The sequence below is a fragment of the Peromyscus eremicus genome, chromosome 16_21 (genome assembly GCF_949786415.1).
Source record: "Peromyscus eremicus chromosome 16_21, PerEre_H2_v1, whole genome shotgun sequence".
Lineage (NCBI taxonomy): Eukaryota > Metazoa > Chordata > Mammalia > Rodentia > Cricetidae > Peromyscus > Peromyscus eremicus.
The window spans coordinates 60,757,700-60,778,815 of record NC_081432.1 but is presented as its reverse complement, the minus strand read 5'-3'; the positions used below and the strand labels follow the sequence as shown (position 1 = coordinate 60,778,815).

Here is a 21,116-nt window from a genome sequence, read left to right as displayed (position 1 = left end):
CCATTTTTTAACGTTGGAAAAAAAACTCTCTTGTTTTTTTTTATTAATTCCCCCCTTTAAGAATCCCCAATTGTCTCACCAAATCTGCTGCTGCTGATGGTGAAGTGTGAGGCTGATTGCTGCTGCATAGAACAGTAGAAGTCTGAGCGGGTGTCAAGGCAGCTACCTAGTGTGGCAGCAGCCCAAGGAGTGTCCAGAGGAAGTCCACAACCCACTGGGAAAGGGAACAAGCTGTCTGAAAAATGCACCCAGGGGATCATGGGGAAGAAGCACATGCAGCAGAAGCTGACTGAAGGCAGAGCTGGCCAGTGGTAAGGGGCTAACTCTGGTGGCACCTGTGGAGTTTGCTGCAGAGAGGCTGCAACAGAAAAATCCCAAAGTCACTCAGAGGGCTTGGGGGGAAAAAAAGAAAGGAAAACTTAGCTGGCGAGGCAGTGGCTCTGGAGGGAGCCCCCATGTGCAGCTTGGGCGTGTGCAGGTGGCTGCAAAGCCACAAGCAAGTGGCTTTTTTATGAATTCATGTCCCACATTGGGCACCAAATGAAGTGTGATCCTAATTAGTCTTATTAATAAAAACCAAGAGTCAAATATCAGGATAATAACCTGAAAGATCAAAGAAGCAGAGCTATTAAGACCAATCCACATGAGTCTATTTAATGGGTAATAGGGATTATTTTTTATTATTATTATTATTTTTTTTGGTTTTTCGAGACAGGGTTTCTCTGTGTAGCTTTGCGCCTTTCCTGGAACTCACTTGGTAGCCCAGGCTGGCCTCGAACTCACAGAGATCCACCTGGCTCTGCCTCCCGAGTGCTGGGATTAAAGGCGTGCGCCACCACCGCCCGGCGTAATAGGGATTATTAAGACATAAATTGAGGAAATACACTCACAAATACAGACAGAACAGAGTAGACAGCTGAAGTCGTCCTCTGATCTGACCGGGAGTGAATCCACCTTGCAGGCAGCAGGGAGAGGAGCATATGACCCCCTTCCTTTCCTTATAAGAGGTCATATACAATGGCAAGAAGCACCATCTCCTTCTGGCCCTATAGCCCAAGATCATGGGTGGAGCAAATACCACTACACAGAGCAGCATCCACTAGATACTTCTTACCTCTACAAATCCTCAGACAGAAAGGGGCCAAGATCCTGTCTCCACCTCCCAAGTGCTGGGATTAAAGTCATGAGCCTCCCAAGTGCTGGAATTAAAGGCTCCACCCTCTGCTCTCCAAGCAAACTTAGTCAGAACACAAACTAAATATCACACAAGGGTCCTCTTGATTGTGTTAATCAATGTGAATAAACACTTCTTAACTATAGTTGGGACTATTTCCTAGACAGTAGATCCTGGAATGTACATGTGGAAGACAGTGAGCTGAGCGGTGGCCTGCACCTTGAACTGTAAGCCAGAATAAGCCCTTTCTCCCTGAAGTTGCTTTTGTCAGAATATTTTATTACAGCAACAGGAAAAGAGACTAAGATACATATTGTTTCATTTATTTGACATTCTATCAAAAGAGGGGCATCGCAATTGCTCTAAGTTTCCTTAGGTTCTGAATTGTGTTGTTACCTTATCCCTTCCTTCAGTAAATATAACTGAAAGGACTGTGTTGGGTAAGTTTATTTTTTAAAGATTTATTATATTATTAATGTGTATGTCCATGTGAACATTCCTCTGTGTATGTTCAGTTGGAACTTACAGCACATTCCTGCAAGGTCTAAGAAGCCCAGTTCCTGTCTCTCCAAACCCTGCCCACTCACAGAATCTCTGAACAAAGGGAAGGCACCAAAAAGCCCAATTCTGCATTCTTGGCAGCTACAGCAGCTCCTCCCCTGAAGTTGCCAGCAGCTCAAGTCCCCACATAAAGTGGTCAGCTTTTGACCATACTTGGGCACAAACCCAGCTTGTGGGAGACACATCATCAACCCTCGTCTACAACCTATATAGTCTTCCTGCTTTAGATCGGGTGCATGACCTCTCTAGCCTTGATCTTTGGGACTGGAGAACCTGTCTGGGAGTTGCTTTGCTCAAATAAACCTGTTTTTATACTTTTTCAATTCAACTTGATCCAGCTTACTGCATCAGCAGAGAAACCTATTATTAGGGGACAGAAAACCTATTAGTGTGTTCAGGTGACCACAGAGGCCAGAGGAGGGCATCAGGTTCCCTGGAGCTGGAATTACAGGCAATATGTGGGTTGCCATATGTGGGTGCTGGGAACCAAACTCTGGTCCTCTGCATGAGCAGCAAGTGCTCTTAACTTTTGAGCTTCTCCCCTAAGTTTATTTTTAGGTGACACATTTGGAGATTAAAAGGAAGGTCTGAAAGCCTGATGTGGTGGCACATGCCTTTAATCCCAGCACTCGGGAGGCAGAGGCAGATGGATCTCTGTGAGTTCAAGGCTAGCCTGGGCTACAGAGTGAGTTCCAGGACAGCCAAAGTTAATAGTGAGGCCCTCTCTTTAAAAAAAAAAAAAAAAAAGAAAAGAAAAGAAAAGAAAAAAGGCAGGTCCTGGAGTCTAGTTGCCTGGATTCAAAATCTTTTTTTCCCAATTCTTTTCTTTGCTATCTCCAACCTTCCATTTCCATCTGAAGACAGGAATGACAGTGGTGTCTCCTGGGTCAGATTGCTACAGGACTTCTATTTGTATATCCAAAGGGTTTAGCATAGCTTCTGACTTAGAATAGCCATTCAGGGAATACATTGCTTTCTCCAAAATGATTGGGCCAATCTTCATTCATTTGGGGGTAAAAATCAAGTCCCCTGGGGGATCTCATAGGATTTAAATATCTCCTACATAAAAGTATTGAAAATGGTAATGCATGCTGGTCTTTTGCCCACTAGGCTAGCAGGTATAATTTACATACACTATGAGCAATTTCTCCTGGGCACTTATTCTCCCAAACTGTTTCCATCCCCCTAGTGGCCAAGGGACTGATTGACAGTCTTTAACCCTATAAGAGAACTGATCTCATTGGCCTTGGCCAGGAAGTCTAACACTGTTAGAAAACAAACTTTGTCCTTTCACAAAAGGAAAACAGCGCTCACTCATTCTCTTGCTTCTTTTTCGTGTGTGTGTGTGTGTGTGTGTGTGTGTGTGTGTGTGTGTGTGGTGGTGGTTTTTGAGACAGAGTCTCATAAAACTGAAGCAGAATACATAACCAAGGATGACCTTGAACCTCTCATCAACCTCGGTTCCAAACCTTGGAGCACAGCACAATCAGGGCTTCTGTAAAGATCCAGATTGAACTGGACAGGCAAACAGCTAACCATCGAGATTTTTCAAAGCCCTCAGGAGATCACAGTGGTTAGCAGAAGCTGAGGCCCACTAGGCGACAGGAACAGGCAGAAGTACTCTCAAACTCGGCTTTGTGTTTTGCAGCAGGATCTTGCTATGTAGCCCGGATGGCCTGATACTTAGCATATATCCCAGTGTAGCCTCAAATTCAAAGCAATCCTCCTGCCTCAGCATCCCTAGTGCTGGAATTAAAGGCATGAGCCACCACACCTTGATCTTCAGTACATCTTAAGTCCCTTTCTGTGTGACCCTCAACCGATGACTCAGGAAAATCTTCTCCCCTCACTTCCTCCTCCACTCTCAGAAGACCCACGTTTGGTTCACAGAACCCATTGGCATTTTTTAGAGTACCTTATTGTCTTAATTAGGGTTTCTATTGCTGTGAAGAGACACCATGATCACAGCAAGTCTTATAAAGGGAAACATTTAGTTGGGATAGCTTACAGTTTTAGAGATTTAGTCCATTATCCTCATGGCATCATGGCAGCATGCAGGCAGACATGGTGCTGGAGAAGGAGCTGAGAGATCTATATCTTGATCCACAGGCAATAGGAAGTGAACTGTGACACTGGTGTAGCTTGAGCATAGGAGACCTCAACGTCACCCCCACAGTGACATACTTCCTCCAACAAGGCCACACCTCCTAATAGTGCTACTCCCTTTGGGGGGCATTTTCTTTCAAATAACCACTCTTATTTTGTTTTGTTTTATATTATGTCTGCATATATGTATGTATGTGCACCATGAGCATGCCTCGTATCTGCAGAGGTCAAAAGAATATGCTGGATCTCCTAGAACTGGAGTTATGGATGGTTGTGAGCCACTTCATGGATTCTGGGAATCATCAAAGCCAGGTCCTCTGCAAGAACAAGTTCTCCTAACCTCTGAGCCAGTTCTCCATCCCCTCAAACCCACATTTTCAAAAAGCTAGTCATAGGAGCTTTCTAAAACATCTCTGCAACAGACAAGACCATTACAGAAAACCACAATTGATCAAAATGCAGAGAACAAGTGATTGTGGGGAGTCATCCCAGTGGATACATCTACAACACAACTCCTGCACCTGAGACTCAGGGAACAGCATGAAAGGGGAGCAGAAAGACTGTCAGAGGAACAGGAAGGCTGCTGTGAGATCATGTCTCCTAGAAATGTCAGAGAAGCTACATCCAACAAAGGCTCGCTAACATGACCACTGAACAAGGAGGATACCGATAGACATGCTAACGTGGAAAAGGGAGCTTCACAAGGCCTTAACCCTGAGCCAAAAACTGTAAGCAACTAAAGAGTGTTGAGACCTGGAGAAACAGACTTCCCTAGGGAGGAGACCCCGGTTGGTTATCACATACCAAGTGGTCAGCCCTGAAATCCTATAATCGCATACATACAAGTAACATTATAAGGATTGTACAGGTGTGTGTGTGTGTGTGTGTGTGTGTGTGTGTGTGTGTGTGTGTGTGTGTGAACACCTAAGAAAAAGAGAAAAAGAGATCATGAGTTTGAGAAGCAGCAAGGTGAGTTCATGAGAGGGGTTGGGAGAGGGAAAGGGGAGGGGGAAATGATGCAATTATGTTTTACTTTTAAAACATTTTAAGCCTGGCAGTGGTGGCACACACCTTTAACCCCAGTACTCAGGAGGCAGAGACAGATGGATCTCTGTGCATTCAAGCCCAGCCTGGTCTATAGAGTGAGTTCCAGGACAGCCAGGACTGTTATACAGAGAAACCCTGTCTAGAAAAAAAACAAACAAACTAACAAACAAAAAATTTAAGGTGAGTTGAGCCTCAGAAAGGACCCCGGAGACTGTCCTCTGAACACCACACACACACACACACACACACACACACACACACACACACACACACACGCTGGGAAATACAGGAAAGTAGTCAGAAGAGGTAGTACACACCTGTAATCCTAGCACTAGGGAGTGGAGGCAGGAGAATCAAATGTTCAGTATCATCCTCAGATGCATAGCCTGTTGGAGGCCAGTCTGGGCTATGTGAGATCCTGTCTAAAAAACACCAAGTATATAAACAATAAATAAGTAAATAAACAAACAAAAAAATCTGTGTGAGAGAGAGACAGAGGGGGAAATACAGGGAAACAGGACACAGGAAAGAGGACAGTCATGTGGAGTTTACCCACAAAGCAGCTGCCCCGCCATACACACACACACACACACACACACACACACACACACACACTCACACACCCTGTGGCTGTTTGGTATGATCTCCCAGGAGTTTTGTGATGCAGAACACCAGGTACTACCTCCTGCAGACTGGGGTTTAATTGGCCTGATGCACCTGGGGTTTGGGGATTTTCTTCTACACTCTCCATCACAATTCACACCCAAGACAAGAACCATGTTCTAGAAGAAATGCATCTCCTAGGTCACTGTGCACACCAACCCCGTGGAGATCTAATCACCATAAAGACCCTGGTTCAGGGAGCCTGGAGTGGGGTCCCTGATTCTATGCCTCTGTCAAGCTCCAGGGTGGTGATGATGCTGCAGCCCAGTTAGCATGACTTTAAGGTCCCACACTTTGGCCCTCAAGATGGCTCAGTGTTACCAAGCCTGGTGATGGGTTTGGTCCCTGGGGCTCACGAGGTGGGAAAAGAGAACCAACTCCTTCATGGTGTCTTCTTGTGTTCACAGCAGCACCATGACACACATATGCCACACACATATACACACAGACACTAAATAAACATTTTTCTTCAAGTACTCATGCCCTTAGCATTATAGAAAGTTTATTATATGCATTTCCCTACCATAATCCTGGTTTGTTTTTCAGTTCAATGACCCATCATGACGTCTTTTCCATATTAAAAAAGGTGGTCACTGTAAAAGATGCTCACTACAAACGAATTTTGATTGGCCACATGCAATTTCATTTTAACTTTTTCAATTTTTATGTGTTTTATTTGATGTGTATGGGTGTTTTCCCTGCACGTATGTCTGTGCACCACTTGCTTGCTTAGTGCCAGAGGAGGCCAGAAGAGTGTGTTGAACTGAAGTCACACACGGTGGTGAGCTGTCAAGTGGATGCTGGGAACTGAACCTTCTGGAAGAAATTGAAACCCCACATAGATCAAGGATGGGCTCCCCAAGGTATTTCTGCTGTGTTCTCTCTGACCTCCAAAACCACTGCTCTAAGAAGTCCTCACTTCGGGTTGGGGACTAGATCTAAGCATAGCAAGAGAGGAAAAAAATAAAAGCTTGGCAAGATGGTGCACACCTGTAATCCTGGGCCGAGGCCGGAGGAGCAGACATTCAAGGTGTTGGAAAAGAATAATCTCCATGTCTCACAAAGGAACTCATGAAAAGGGGAAGTAATTCAGCAAGGCAATTACTTTTTGCAAAGAGGTTGCCTTGGAACCCACCTGAGCTAACCAGCAGCATCCTTGGCCAAAATGGCGTCTGTATTCCATCACTGACATGGGTGGGAAACCCGTCTCATCCCATTGGAGCTCAGCTTCTCAGGCCGATGTTATTTACTTATTGGTGCAAAGGGGAAGTGGGGGGAGGTGTTTAGGAAATATGGGCCCTGTCGATCTAACTAACTACCTTTGATAGAAAAAAAAGTTTCTCACAAAGGCCAGCCTGGGCTACATGGAGACTGTCTCAACAAAACCAAAAAAGAAAAGGGGAAAAATAAGAACAGGTTAGACCTAATTCCACCAATCACACACAGGAAGTTATTAGTCTGTTATCATTTTATGGTGAATCCCAGAGGTCTGTGACTGTAAAACAGTGGTTCTCAACCTATGGGTCACAACCCCCATAGGGTCACATATCAGATATCTACATTCTGATTCATAACAGTAGCAAAATTATAGCTATGGGGGAGCAATGAAGTAATTTTATGTTGGGGATCACCATGACATGAAATGAGGAACTGTATTGAAAGGTCACGGCGTCAGGAAGGTTGAGATCCACTGCTGTAAGAGTTTCCCCTTGAGAACCTGCTAATCTCCTGGTTTGGGGTCACTAAGAATCCAATTAAGACTTTTATCTATGTGTGCCTATATTCGTGTGTTGCTGTGTTCATGTGTGCCATGGCATGTGTGTCACCTTCTTCCTGGTGACAGTCTCTTCTCCAGGGCATACACGACACTAGCCAGCCTGGGAGGTTCTGGGCATTCTCCTGTCTCCATTTTGCACTTCTCTATGGTCATGCTGGCCATGCTTGGCTTTACATGGTTGGTTTTTTGTTTTTGATTGGAACTTGGGTCTTCAAAAAAAATGAGGTGACACACCCATCAGTATGAGGTGGCTTATAAAGCAATAATAACAATAGACTGTAGAAAATTTTTAGAGGCTAGACCCTGTCAGAAACCTTTTATCCAATGTGTCCTTGATTTTTTCGCATTGACCTTATAAGGTAGATATTGTTAGCTAGGGCCATGTGTAGTCAGATTTTTCTTTGGGCCGCCAGTTCACAAATAACAACATGGAGACTTCTTATTAATTATAAAAGCTCAGCCTTAGCTTAGGATTGTTTCTAACTGGCTCTTATAACTTAAATTAACCCATTTCTATTCGCTTACTTTCTGCCTCATGGTTTTATTACCTCATCTCTATAGTGCCCATCCTGCTTGCTCTGTGTCTCCTGGAGTCTCCTCCTTCTTCTTCCCAGCATAAAGTCCTGCCTAAGCTATTGGCAGTTCAACTTTTTATTAAACCAATCAGAGTGACACATCTTTACACAGTGTAAAGGAATATTAAACAACTAAGCCCATTTAAAATATGAACATGCTGCCAGGTGGTGGTGTTGCACACCTTTAATATCAGCACTCAGGAGGCAGAGGCAGGCCAGTCTCTGTGAGTTCGAGGCCAGCCTGGTCTACATAGTGAGTTCCAGGACAGCCAGGGCTACACAGAGAGATCTTGTTTCAAAAAACAAACAGCTGGGCGCTGGTGGCACACACCTTTAATCCCAGCACTCAGGAGGCAGAGCCAGGTGGATCCCTGTGAGTTCGAGGCCAGCTTGGGCTACAGAGTAAGTTCCAGGACAGGCACAAAGCTACACAGGGAAACCCTGTCTCAAAAAAAACAAAAACCAAAAAACCAACAAACAAGCAAACAAAAATATGAGCATGTCTTCAAAACCCCCTCATTACATAGATCTTGTGGAACCCAAATTACTCAAGGTCAAAGAATCTGAGCTTGCTTTACCCAGCAGGGCTGCATAATGGGATGATTTGGCCAGGGGCGTGGTTATCAGGTGTTTTGAAGGGTCTACACTTGGCTGTATGTTGTGCTTTGATCTTAAATGGGGAGATCTTTTGCCTCACCCCTTGGCATTGTACAAAAAGCCCTTTGGAGTAAACCTTGAAGTGACCCAGGGCCCTCCCAAAGCTCTCCTGTGTCTCTTTCTTATTGTCTCTTTCTACCTTTCTATCTAATACTTCCTCATTCCTCTCTCCTCCCGCAAGAACCCTTCGACAGGTTGGAGCTGGACTCCGGCAGACTTCCCCAAGATCTATAACCTGGAGAATGATGGTAAAGTTTAGCTTCAGGAGGATCAACTTCCACAGGCACACATAGCCAGAAGAGGAGTCCCATTTATACCAAACTCTTTCTAGACCCTTTTCCTTCAGGGTTTCCTCCAGCAGTGGATTAACTATGAGACACCATTAGATGCTGGTTTAGACAGCTAGGTCAGGCAACTACAATACATTAGACATCTCCACAGGGAAAGGGCAGGTCTTCAAACCAACACAATGCTTTGCTGTTTCTCGGTGAGTGGCAACCCCAGACCTTAGCCAGTGGTACACAGCAGACTTTCATCATTCCTCAGGGAAAACATCAACAAAATTAAAGAGACCCAGTGCTGCAAGAGCAGTTAAGGAGTGGCAGGAATTTCATTGACTTTGTCCTGTTTTCTCAGCCTTGTCTGGAGGTGGACTGGAGGAAAACATGGTCTTATCCAAACAACACAATTCACTTCCTCCTCCTCCTTTTCCTTTTCCTTCTCCTCCTTTTCCGGCTCCCTAAGGCTTCTAGAAAGTCGGTTTTGCAACTTTCTTTCAATAATTCTTCCTTGGGTACCTGCTGAGCAGTGGCTTTCAATGTGGCCATCAGGGGGGTGTGCTGGCGGGGAGCCATTCCCTTCCTGCTGGGACTGGATGTGGTGGAGGGCACTAGAACTTATTGGATCCCTTGCCAAATATCAACGATGTCAAACTTTTCAAAAACATAACAGAGAAAGCAAGCTTTCTGAACTTCTTTTTTTTTTTTTTTTTTAACAAAGCCACTGTTACATTGATGCCCAAATCTGAAAGCTACAACATCAAAAAGAAAACTGAAGATCCAGAAATAGTGGAGGCGCATGCCTTTAATCCCAGCACCTGGGAGGCTGAGGCAGGTGAATCTCTGTGAGTTCAAGGCTAGCCTGGTCTACACGGTGAGTTACAGGACAGCCAGAGCTATATACATAATGAGACCTGTCTTTAAAAAAAAACAACAACCTAAAAAGCAAACTACATATGAATTTCATTCCTGAATATGGGTTTTTAAAAAAACCATAGGGAAGGGGCCGTGGATGTTGGTAGAGTTCTTGCCTGGCATGCACAAAGTCCTGGGTTCTACCGCTGAGCAGACTAGCCAGATGGCTCAGTGGGTCAGGGCACTTGCAGCCAGCCTGATGATCCGATTGATCCCCAGGACACACAAAGCAGAAGAAGAGAAGTGAATCCTGCACATTCTCCTTAGACTGTGAAATACTGGAGGCTAGTTTTTAAAAACCCATAGGGACTTTTAAAAGGTCTTTGGGTAAATTCAGCATTCCTTTGTAACAAGGATCTCTAAAGGGGACGGATGCTTCCTTCCCTAGTGGTGCAGGCAACTGAACCAGCCTCAGATTTACTAGGAACAGCTAACGACATCGGGGAAAGACAAGGAGACCCACATCACCAGCTCTCCTCCATGATGTACAAAGGTACCAGACAGCAATTTAAGAAAGGACAGATGCAGGAAGTAGAAAAGCATCTAAGTTAGCAAGAGGTCCTGGTAACCAGGTAAGAGGTCCTGGTTAAGTTTTGTTTGGTTGGTTTTTGTCATCCCCTCCATCAGATTGGCCTGTAGGCAACTCTGTGAGACATTTTCTTGATTAATGATTGATCTGGGAAGGCCCAGACCATACAGTTCAGTGGCAAAGCACTGGCCTAGCATACATGAGGCCCTGGGCCCAACCCCAGTTCTGCAACAGGACAAACAAAAAGGAAGAAAGTTTTCGTGTCTGCAGTGTATTACTGTGAAAGTTTGGGCACGCGAGAATAAGAAAATGTGAGACCAGAGAGATGGCTCAGTAAAGTGCCCGTCGTGCAACACAAGGCTGAGTTTGGAAGCCAGGCAGGGTAGCATGCCTCTCTAACTCCAAGGCAAGGTGTGGGTGGAGACTGGCACATGCCCAGAGCTTAGCTCATGGGCTCCAGGTTCCACGAGAGAGCCTGTCTCAAAAGCAGAAGGTGAGAGCTGTAGAGAGAGTTAGGAACTCTTGTTGCTCCTCCAGAAGAACCAGGTTCGGGTCCGGCGTGAATGTCAGGTGGCATCCAACAGCCTACAGCTCTAATTCCAGTGCGTTTCACATTAAATAAATAAACGAATCCTACTGAAAAGAAAGCATATTTTAAATAAATGAGGTGGAATGTGACCCAGTAAAGCACCCAAAGTCAGCCTCTGCCTTTCACAAACACATATGTGCGTGTGTTCCTCCACACACGTGTGCGCACACCCACAGGAATATGTATATACAAAAAACATGTCCATACAACACACACAGTAAGAAAGTGTACCACATTGTCCATAACAAAATGAACACACAAAGTTAATATCTCATAAGTAAACGACTTGGAACTGAAAAAAAAAAAATAGAATCCTAAGATAGCAGCAAGAAAAGTTAAGAATCAAGCAAATTTTAGAAAATTATTTAAAAATAGGCCAGTGAGATGGCTCAGCTCAGTAATGGTGCTTTCTGTACGAGCCTATGACCTGAGTTCAAATCCCAGAAGCCACATAAAGTTAAAGGAGAGAATCAACTCCACAAAGTTATCCTCAGGCCTCCCCATGTGTGTGTGGCAGGCACACACACACACACACACACACACACACACACACACACCAAATACACAGAATGATAATTTTAATTTGTACTCGCGAAACCCCCGAAGGCTTGGGAATCGGTAGACCTGTTACTGGTGGAAGTGAGGGGGTTAAAAATAAAGAGAACGGGTAGAAATACTGTTTATGAAGCGGGCAGAAGGCTAGGCGTGCTGGCATCTGTAAAACCCAGAGTTCAGTCCTTAGCACAAAACAACAAAACCTGCAAGTCATTCAAGTCTTTGAATCACCACCCTCCCCCACACCCCTCAGCCTCACCCCAATAAAAGAGCTTAAGTTTGTCTCTGTGATGGTAGAGAAGCTGGGGAGGTGTCTGGGCATGAGTCACACTGTAGGGCAGGGTTGCTAAGTGAGCAGCTGCAACATGAGCTCTCAAGGCCTAGCCTCATGTCTCCTCCACCCCAGAGCAGCTCACTAGGAAACTAACCTTTAAAATGTAGACACCAGGGGAGCAGGGAGAATCTGGTCGAAATACATTGTATGAGATTCTCAAAGAACAAATAAAACATCTCTAAAAAGGATGTAGACATCAAGGCAACTATCCAGTCAGAACACCCTACTAACCCTCCCCAAGGTGCCAGGCTTCAACCAATGCCTGCTGGGCATCAGGAGAAAACTTTTAACATGACATGTGAAAATCGGAATGTGCCAACAGGAGGAAATAAAATCATGAAGGAAGTGAATACTGTGAGGAGGAAAAAAACATACTAGAAGAAATTAAACAAAAACCACCATAGAGATTCTCCAGAGAAAAAGGGGAATATGATCTATCCTCCACCCCTCTGTGTGTGTGTGTGTGTGTGTGTGTGTGTATGCAGAAGTTGTTTCTTTCCTTCTATGATGTTGGTCTCGGGGATTGAACTTGGGTCATCAGGCTTGACAGCAAGCACCTTTACCAGCTCAGCCACCTTGCTGGCCCTGGAGTAGGGGTGGGAGAGTGTAGAATTATCATAAGGCATTGACGTGTGCAGTTTTGGAAGCTAAGAAGTCTCCAGAAGGCCAGTGTCACAGCTTGGAGTTGCTAAGACAGCAAATGCTTTCTTACTCAGACATTTTATCTGTCAGGCATGCAATGGGTTCAAAGTGCCCTGCCCACACCAGCACAGGCAAACTGCATTGTATTAGCCCCACCTTGTCTGCAGGAGACCCCAATAAATGCCCTAGATAGTACCATAAGCTGTACGTTACACTTTTCTCTATCCATGCATATTGACGATAATGCTTTACAAATTAAGCGTTATTATGTTATCATAAGATTGACAACTAACATTAAAAATGGAGGCTGGAGAGACGGCTCAGCAGCAGTTTCAGGCTCTTACAGAGGACCTGGGTTCAGTTCCCAGCACCCACCTCTGACTCCAGTTCCAGGGGACCTGATGTCTTCTTCTGGATTCCAAGGACCTCTAAGGGCACCAGGCACACATGCATACATGTAGGCAAACACCCATACACATAAAATAAAAATAAAGAAATCTTAAAAAGAAAGAAAACCAAGCCCCAGACAGGTTAGGTAACTCTTCTAAAGTCACTTAGCTGCAAATGTAAAATCGCACACATACTTACATATGTGCATGAATGGTATATGGAAAGACATACTCCGAACCCTGCATAGTGGCTATGTAAAATGATAATGAAGGTCCAAACAGTGGTTCTCAACCTTCCTAACGCTGCAACTCTTTAATACAGTTCCTCATGTTGTGGTGATCCCCAACCATAAAATTATTTCACTGTTACTTCCTAACTTTAATTTTGCTACTGTTATGAATCATAATGTAAATATCTGGTATGCAGCCCCTATGAAAGGGTCGTCTGGCCCATGGGGACCGCGACCCACAGGTTGAGAACCACTGGTCTAAAGTCTTTTAGATTGAGTCTTCTCTTCCAGTGTGTATTACCAAATGAATATAGGACACTTGCTTAAATGTGAACTGACTGGCCTCAACTCACAGAGATCTGCCTGCCTCCTGAACACTGGGGTTAAAGGTGTCACACCCTACAAGTTTGAGTTTCAACAGAAGAAACTGACTTTTAGTATTTGCTGAACATTTAAAATTTTTTTAAAGTAAGGCTGGGCAGAGTGGCACACACCTTTAATCCCAGCACTTGAGGGGGCAGGGGCAGGTGAATTCCAGGCTAGCCTGGTCTAATAGAGAGTTCCAGTCCAGTCAAAGCTACACAGTGAGACCCTGTCTCACACAAACAAAATGAGACGTAGGAGTTTAGTGCCTGAAGTTCACATTTAACTGAGAGTGCTTATTTGTATTTGCTAAATCGGACAGCCTTGTTTTAGTCCACCTTCGGTTGGCAAGGCCAGCAACTCCTTGGTCCCACCACAATGAAATACCGATTTTCCAGGAATTCCGCCACCATCTGATAAGACCACGGCCTGATTCAGACATTCAAGTTACTCCGCACATGGTGACACATTAACTAGGGGTAATTCAACAACTATGCCGGAACCTCCGTCTTCGGTTTCTTTTTATATTTTATTGACTGAAAAAGAAGCCCTATCAATTGGAGGAAAACTCAGTTGTGAACAAACTACAGTTTATCTCAGGCTGGTCCTCAGAAGAATTCAACCTGCACCAGGCAGGGTTTTCTCTCTCAAGCCCGGACCACTAAAAAGCAGGCGTGGATCTCACCCGGCACCCTGGCTGCTGGCGTGGCACCAGCGCGGCGTCCCAGTCTACCCAGGAGGCGAAAGACTTGGTTTCTGGCGTCCTGCCCTGAGGATGTCATTTTGAATGTCACTTCCTAGCTGCTTATGAAACCTAAAATAACAAAGCGGCATAGAATACTTCTGGGCCCCCAGCTGTGCCACCGGGTCACAGTTAAACAAACGCAAGCTTCATTGTTAAAGAGAACGCAGGCATAAGAAAGCCGAGCTCCACCGAAAGTCGGTCCTGCAGGGAGGCCAGTCCTGGGCGGGAGCGCCCCCTGCAGGCCGCCAGCAGTATCGCGGGGGAAGCGCGTCTGAGGGCGGCTCCAAGGTCATTTGAAACACTGTCAGTCGGCCTGGAGGGCTACTTTGAGAGAAGGACAACGGGTGTCATTCCACTGAGCAGAATCAGAGGCAGAGGACCCAGTGATTTGAACTCAGGCTCTACAGAGAAAACAGGACCCCTGGCCAGGTTGATGGTCAGCCAATGGGTTGGCGGCTGGCATTTTGCCTGCATAGAGTAAAATTCTACGGATGGAATAGATGAGCAGTTCTGAGAGATTCAAGTATGAATGGTGTGAAACCCTAAAGTTCCATGGTACAAAGGTGTGCTTGTTCTGCAGGATGAGACAGGCAGGTGGAGGACGTGAACAGAACGAGAGGAGGGAAGACGCTGTCTTGGCACGAGTCCAAAGTACTTCTTTAACATCCACAGGCTACTTATGTGGTGCCAGGGATGGATCCCAGGATCCTGTGCTGTGAGGCAAGGCTGGCTATCAACTGGCCTACATCTCTGCTGGGTCCCACACACCACTTCCTTTTTAAATATTTATTTATTGCGTGTTCACAAATGAGTGAGCACAGGTGCACCCAGGCCACAGGGCGTGTGTGGGGGTCAAAGGACAACTCAGAACTCTCCAGCCACCTTGCGGGATGCAGGGATAAACTCACGTCATCAGGCATGCACCAAAGCACATGCTGAGTCAGTCCTGCTGGCCCTCCACATTCTCAACGGCACTATGGGGTTAGAATTTCCCTATTTTTGTATCTGCGGGTAATCATTTCACTGGGTGCTAACAGGTAGATTGTATTTTGCTACTGTCCAATTTCATAGCTACAATGACTTAAGAACAGATTTATAACCAGGAGATGGTGGCATGCGCCTTTAATCCCAGCACTCAGGAGGCAGAGACAGGTGGATCTTGGTGAGTTTGAGGCCAGCCTGGTCTACAAAGGGAGTTCTAGGACAGCTAGAGTTGTTATATATGTCACTGTGATTGGTTTAGTAAAAAAGCTGACTGGCCAATAGCTGGACAGGATAAGGTCAAGCAGGAGAACCAGACTAAGGACACTGGGAAGAAGGGCAGAGTCAAAGGAGTCACCAGACAGCTATGGAGAGGACACAGGAGGTGCAGGGTGAAAGAGAAGTAACAGGCAGAGTGCAGATTGATAGACATGGGTTGATTTAAGTCGTAAGAGCTAGTTAGGAATAAGCCTGAGCTGTTGGCCAAGCATTTATAGTTAATACTAAGTCTTTGTGTGTTTATTTTGGAGTTGATGGTCCCAGCAAAAACTCTGCCTACAAATAGATTTATAACCTAACTTTTTAAAGGGCCCTTTTAGGACTGGAGCAACAGCTCACTGGGTAAAGCACCTGCCAGTCAAATGTAAGGATCTGAGTTTGAATCTCAAGAATGCCTATAAAAGCTGGGCACAGTAGCATACATGTGTAATCACAGCTCTCCTACAGAAAGGTGAGACAGGGAGACAAGAGAATTGCTAGAAGCTCATGGGACAGATGGCATATCCAGTGTCTAACTTGTTTGATCCAGCCTCAAACAAGGTGACAGGGGAGGGGAGGCAAACTTCCTCACCAATGCTCACACACACAATTAAAATAAAACTGCCCTTCAAATTTCCTATTTGCCTACCAAGTAAAAGAGAAGAATTTGCTGGGTGGTGGCGTACACTTTTAACCCCAGCACTCGGGAGGCAGAGGCAGGCAGATCTCTGAGAGTTTGAGGCTAGCCTGGTCTACAGAGAGAGTTCCAGGACAGCCAGGGCTGTTACACAAAGAAACTCTATCTCAAAAAAGAAAGAGAGAGAGAGAGAGAGAGAGAGAGAGAGAGAGAGAGAGAGAGAGAGAGAAGAATCTATCCCTCATCTTGCAGCTGAGAATTCTCTCCAACTCAGGAATAATGAAGCCTAAAATTCTCTAACAATCCATTTGCATCATAAGACAGCTACCCTCTAGCTCCCCAACACCTGAGGCTGGCCTCAAACACCTGCTCTTCCTGCTTCCACCTCCAAATGCTAGAATTACATGTGTGCACCACCATGCCCAGCAGAAGTCACATGCTCATAAGAGAGGTTCCCATGGGGGGTGAGATTGCTCAATAGGTAGGGACACTTTATGCCAAGTCCAACAATGGAGTTTGATCCTTGGGACCCACATGGTGGAAGGAGAGAACTGACTCCCACAAGTTATCCTCTGACCTCCACGTGCATGTGGTGGTATAATGCTCTCTCACCCATAGATAGATAGATAGATAGATAGATAGATAGATAGATAGATAGATAGATAGATAATTTAAAATGTAATGTAAAAATATATCTAATTGTCCCTCATCACATAACTCCACAGCAGCAGGACCAAAAAACAACAACAACAACAACTCCATGGCAGCACAGAGCACAGATAATGGGGAACAGGTCAAAGTGTCACAAATAAGTGAGCTACACCCTGGGTATATGGGCTACCACCTACAAAATGACCTATAGACACTGGTAAGAAATTTTCAACCCTGCTTTGATAAACGGAGTTGGGGCAAGGAATGAGAAGAGAATTATAAATCGGTGAAAGGGCAGGTGAACACGAGTTTAACGACACCACCTCCATCCGTGCACTTAATTTGTTTAACTCATTTTTTATTTATGTGTACATGTGTATAACATGTCTGTGTGTATGCATGCTGTGTGTACAGGGGCCTGTAGAAGCCAGAACAGGGTGTCAGATCCCCAGGAGCTGAAGTTATAGGCAGTTGTGGGTGCTGGGAACCCAACTCTATCAGTAGGTAACAGCAACAAACCCTAAGTTATCTCTTCAGTCCCTAGAGTGGTATTTGCTCCACCCATGACCTTGGTCTCTAGGGCCTGAAGGAGGTGGTACTTCTTGCCATTGTAAAATAAATGGTCTTCTAGAAATAGAATAATACCAGATGACTGGACTCAGTTAATCTCAGCTGTGTTAGAATACAGCCAGCAGTTACAGTGGAAAAGCTGGTTAAGAGAAGAAGCTAAGGCCTTTGAGCAGCAAGGTAAAATTAGAGGTTTTGAGATCTCCCAAGATCAAATTCTTGGTGGGGGCACTTTCACTGATATAAATGTACAAACTACCATGGATGAGCATACATTATCCCTATGCCATACAGCAGCTTTAAATGCTTGGGAAAAAAATTCCAGAACCAGAGAAACCAACTGAGCTATATACGAAGGTTTTCCAAGGCTCAGAAGAACCATTTATGGATTTTTTACAAAGACTCACCAAGGCTATAAACAAGACAATATCAGACCTACAATTAAGACAAGTATTAACTCAGTCTTTGGCTTTTGAAAATGCTAATACAGAATGCAAAAGAATACTTACACCCTTAAAGGTCAGGTCAGCAGCATTGAAGGAATGGATTCAACATATAAATGGTGGTGAGTTTCTTAACTATGGTAATGAGGCTTGGATAGGAGAGGCGATTTCTAAAGGTGGAAGGAGGCATCAAGGTAACAAATGTTTTAACTGTGGTAACCAATTAACCAGGTCATATAAGAAGAAATTGTACACAAGGTGCTCCTAGAAACAATGTTTCTTCTAGAAACAACCCAAACAGGAGACCCTAACCTTCTGGATTATGCAGATGTGGCAAAGGCCGACATTGGACCAATGAATGCAGATCAATAAGAGACATATGAGGCAATGCTTTACCAGCAGGAAACACCTTGAGGGGGGCCTCTTGCAGGCCCCCAAATTGAATGTGGTCCAAACATTTCCAATCACTGTAGAGGAAATTCCTCCCCAGGACAATTAAGTAACCCAATGCCTAATGTAAAGAAAGATACTGCAGGCCGGGCGGGGGTGGCGCACGCCTTTAATCCCAGCACTCGGGAGGCAGAGCCAGGCGGATCTCTGTGAGTTCGAGGCCAGCCTGGGCTACCAAGTGAGTCCCAGGAAAGGCACAAAGCTACACAGAGAAGCCCTGTCTCGAAGGGGAAAAAAAAGCAGATAAAAGCGAACAGCTTATGTGCTAATCAAATCAGGAGAGAGGGAGGGGCGAAGAGGGGTTTGGTGATTTTTTTTTTAACCCGAATGGTTGTGAATGGGTTGTGAATGGTTGTGAATGGTTGTGAATGGTTGTGAATGGTTGTGAATGGTTGTGAATGGTTGTGAATGGTTGTGAATGGTGGTGAATGGTTGTGAATGGTTGTGAATGGTGGTGAATGGTTGTGAATGGTTGTGAATGGTTGTGAATGGTTGTGAATGGTCGCTCTGATCCTATCTCCCTCCCCCTCCTCTGCTCCCCTCCCCCTCCCCCTCCCCCTCCTCTGCTCCCCTCCCCCTTCCCCTCCCCCTCCTCTGCTCCCCTCCCCCTTCCCCACCCCCTCCTCGCTCCCCACCCCCTGCATTCCCTTCCCTTCTCTTCCCCTCCCCTTTTTCCTTTCTTTTTTTTCCCTTCCCTTCTCCTTACCTTCCCCTCTCTCTTTGGCAGGGTCTCATGTAGCCCAGACTAACCTCAAAGTCACTATGTAGCCAAGGATGACCAGGAACTCTTGATCCTCCTGCCTCCACCTCCTCATTGCCGGGATTACTGGCATGTGCCACCACATCTGACTTCATCCTGAGGCTTTAATGATGGCTTCAGCTGGTCAAAGGCCAGCCCTCAACAGTGAGGCATTATTCCCTCCAGTGGGAGGCAGCACAGAGCATACACACAGTGGCCCTTCATGTGTCCAATGTGGCAGACTGAACACATAAGATTCAGGGAGAATGTATATATATATGGAGATGGGGAAGAGAGAGAGTCACATTCAGTTCAGACCTAAATTCGAAGTAATTAATGGATTGAATTAAATGTCAATTGTAACTGATAAAGGAGAATGTTGGGGTTTCTAAATTAATCATTTAATATTTCCCAAACCTTGAAGATACATTTTCAGGTAGAAACGGTCCACTCAGAGGATTGAGGACACAGCTCAGTGGATAAAATGCCTGCTTTGCAAGTGTGAGGATCAGAATTCGGATCCCCAGGCTTCCTGTAATCCAGCACTGCTGATGTGGAGATAGTGGAATCCACAGCACAAGGTGCCTAGTGAAATTTAGTGGAATCTGAGAGCTCCCAGTTCCACTAGTGAGCCTGCCTCGGTAAATAGAGTGGAGAAGGTGTTATGTGGTATTTTGTTTGTGTTCTGACAAATAAAGCTTGCCTGGAGATCAGAGGGCAGAGCTAGCCACTAGTTAACCATAGAGGCCAGGCTGTGATGGCACACACCTTTAATCCCTGCACTTGGGGGGAGGAAGCAGGAAGATCAGGAGTTCAAGGTCACCCTGGGCTACACCAGATTGAACCAGTGTAAAAGAGGAACAGAGCCGGCAGTAATGGCAAATGCCTTCAATCCCAGCACTTGGGAGGTGGAGACAGGATCTCAGCCCCCATTCAGTCTGAGGATTTGTAGAGACAGGATGCTTTATTCAGTCTGAGATTTTGTAGCGGTAAGAAGTCTCTGGTGGCTGGCTGCTCTGCTTCTCTGATTTCTCAGCTTTCAACCTCAATATCTGACTCCAGGTTTTTATTGTTAAGACTAATTAGGATCATTCTTCAAAAAGGATCCAGGAAGACACTTAAGATCAACCTCTGGCCTCCCCCCACACGCACATTCACACCCCGCCCATAAACACATGCACCTTAGGCCACACACATGTCCATGCATAAAGAAAGAATGAGAGGTCGGGAAGGAAGGAACGGTGGGAAGGAGGTTCTACTCTGTTCCAGCACCAATGGACAGAAATTAACCCTTACTAATCCACATTAGTGTAAAACCCAGAATTGTAAGGACGAAAAGAAGAACCTGTAGGTTTCCTGAGATAGAAAACCAGGTCAGCAACAAAATATCAAACATCAAAATAGCTGTGGATTTCTTGATAGTAGTACCAGAAGCTATGCGAATCCTGGAATGCTTTTTCACACAGCCTTTCTTGGGAAACTACTGCGATACATGCTTTAACAAAATTAGGGTGGTTCCGAGAATGAACACAATATTGGAGACAGATAACTGACAAATAGCTCCAACACAAGAGGGAATTCCTTTTTATTTTATTGTTAATTTTTATTTTTATTTTTATTTATTTATTTATTTATTTATTTTTCTTCGAGACAGGGTTTCTCTGTGTAGCTTTGCGCCTTTCCTGGGACTCACTTGGTAGCCCAGGCTGGCCTCGAACTCACAGAGATCCGCCTGGCTCTGCCTCCCGAGTGCTGGGATTAAAGGCGTGCGCCACCACCGCCCGGCTATTGTTAATTTTAAAAAAAAAAAAAATTGAGTGTTTTGCCTGCATTTATGCCTGTGCATCACGTGCTTCCAGACCAGAAGAGGGTGCTAATCCCCTGAGACTGGAGTTAGAGGTGGTTTTTGAGCCATCATGTAGGTGCTGGGAATCAAACCCAGGGCCTTTCTTAAGGGTATGGAGGCAGAGCATTCCAGAGTAATCTCTTGCTTTTATCCTTTTCTATACTGAAAATGAATTTGGTAATTATCTGAAAAAGGAATTTTATTCAATATTATGCTTATCACATAAAACACCAGAAAGCTGATGAATTCCACAACGAAGATAAATACATAGAGCCAGGCATGGTGGTGCACCCCTTTGATCCCAGCACTCGGGAGGCAGAGGCAGGCGGATCTCTGAGTTTGAGAGCACCCTGGTCTACAAAACAAGTTCAAAGACAGTCAGTGCTACAGAGAAACCCTGTCTTGGAAAAAAAAA

General features: G+C 45.2%; 1 pseudogene; it reads left to right on the top strand.

The window, feature by feature from the left end:
- Positions 1-258: 258 nt before the first annotated feature.
- LOC131926157 (retroelement silencing factor 1-like) overlaps positions 259-21,116 on the top strand; it is a 29,133-nt pseudogene continuing 8,275 nt past the window's right edge.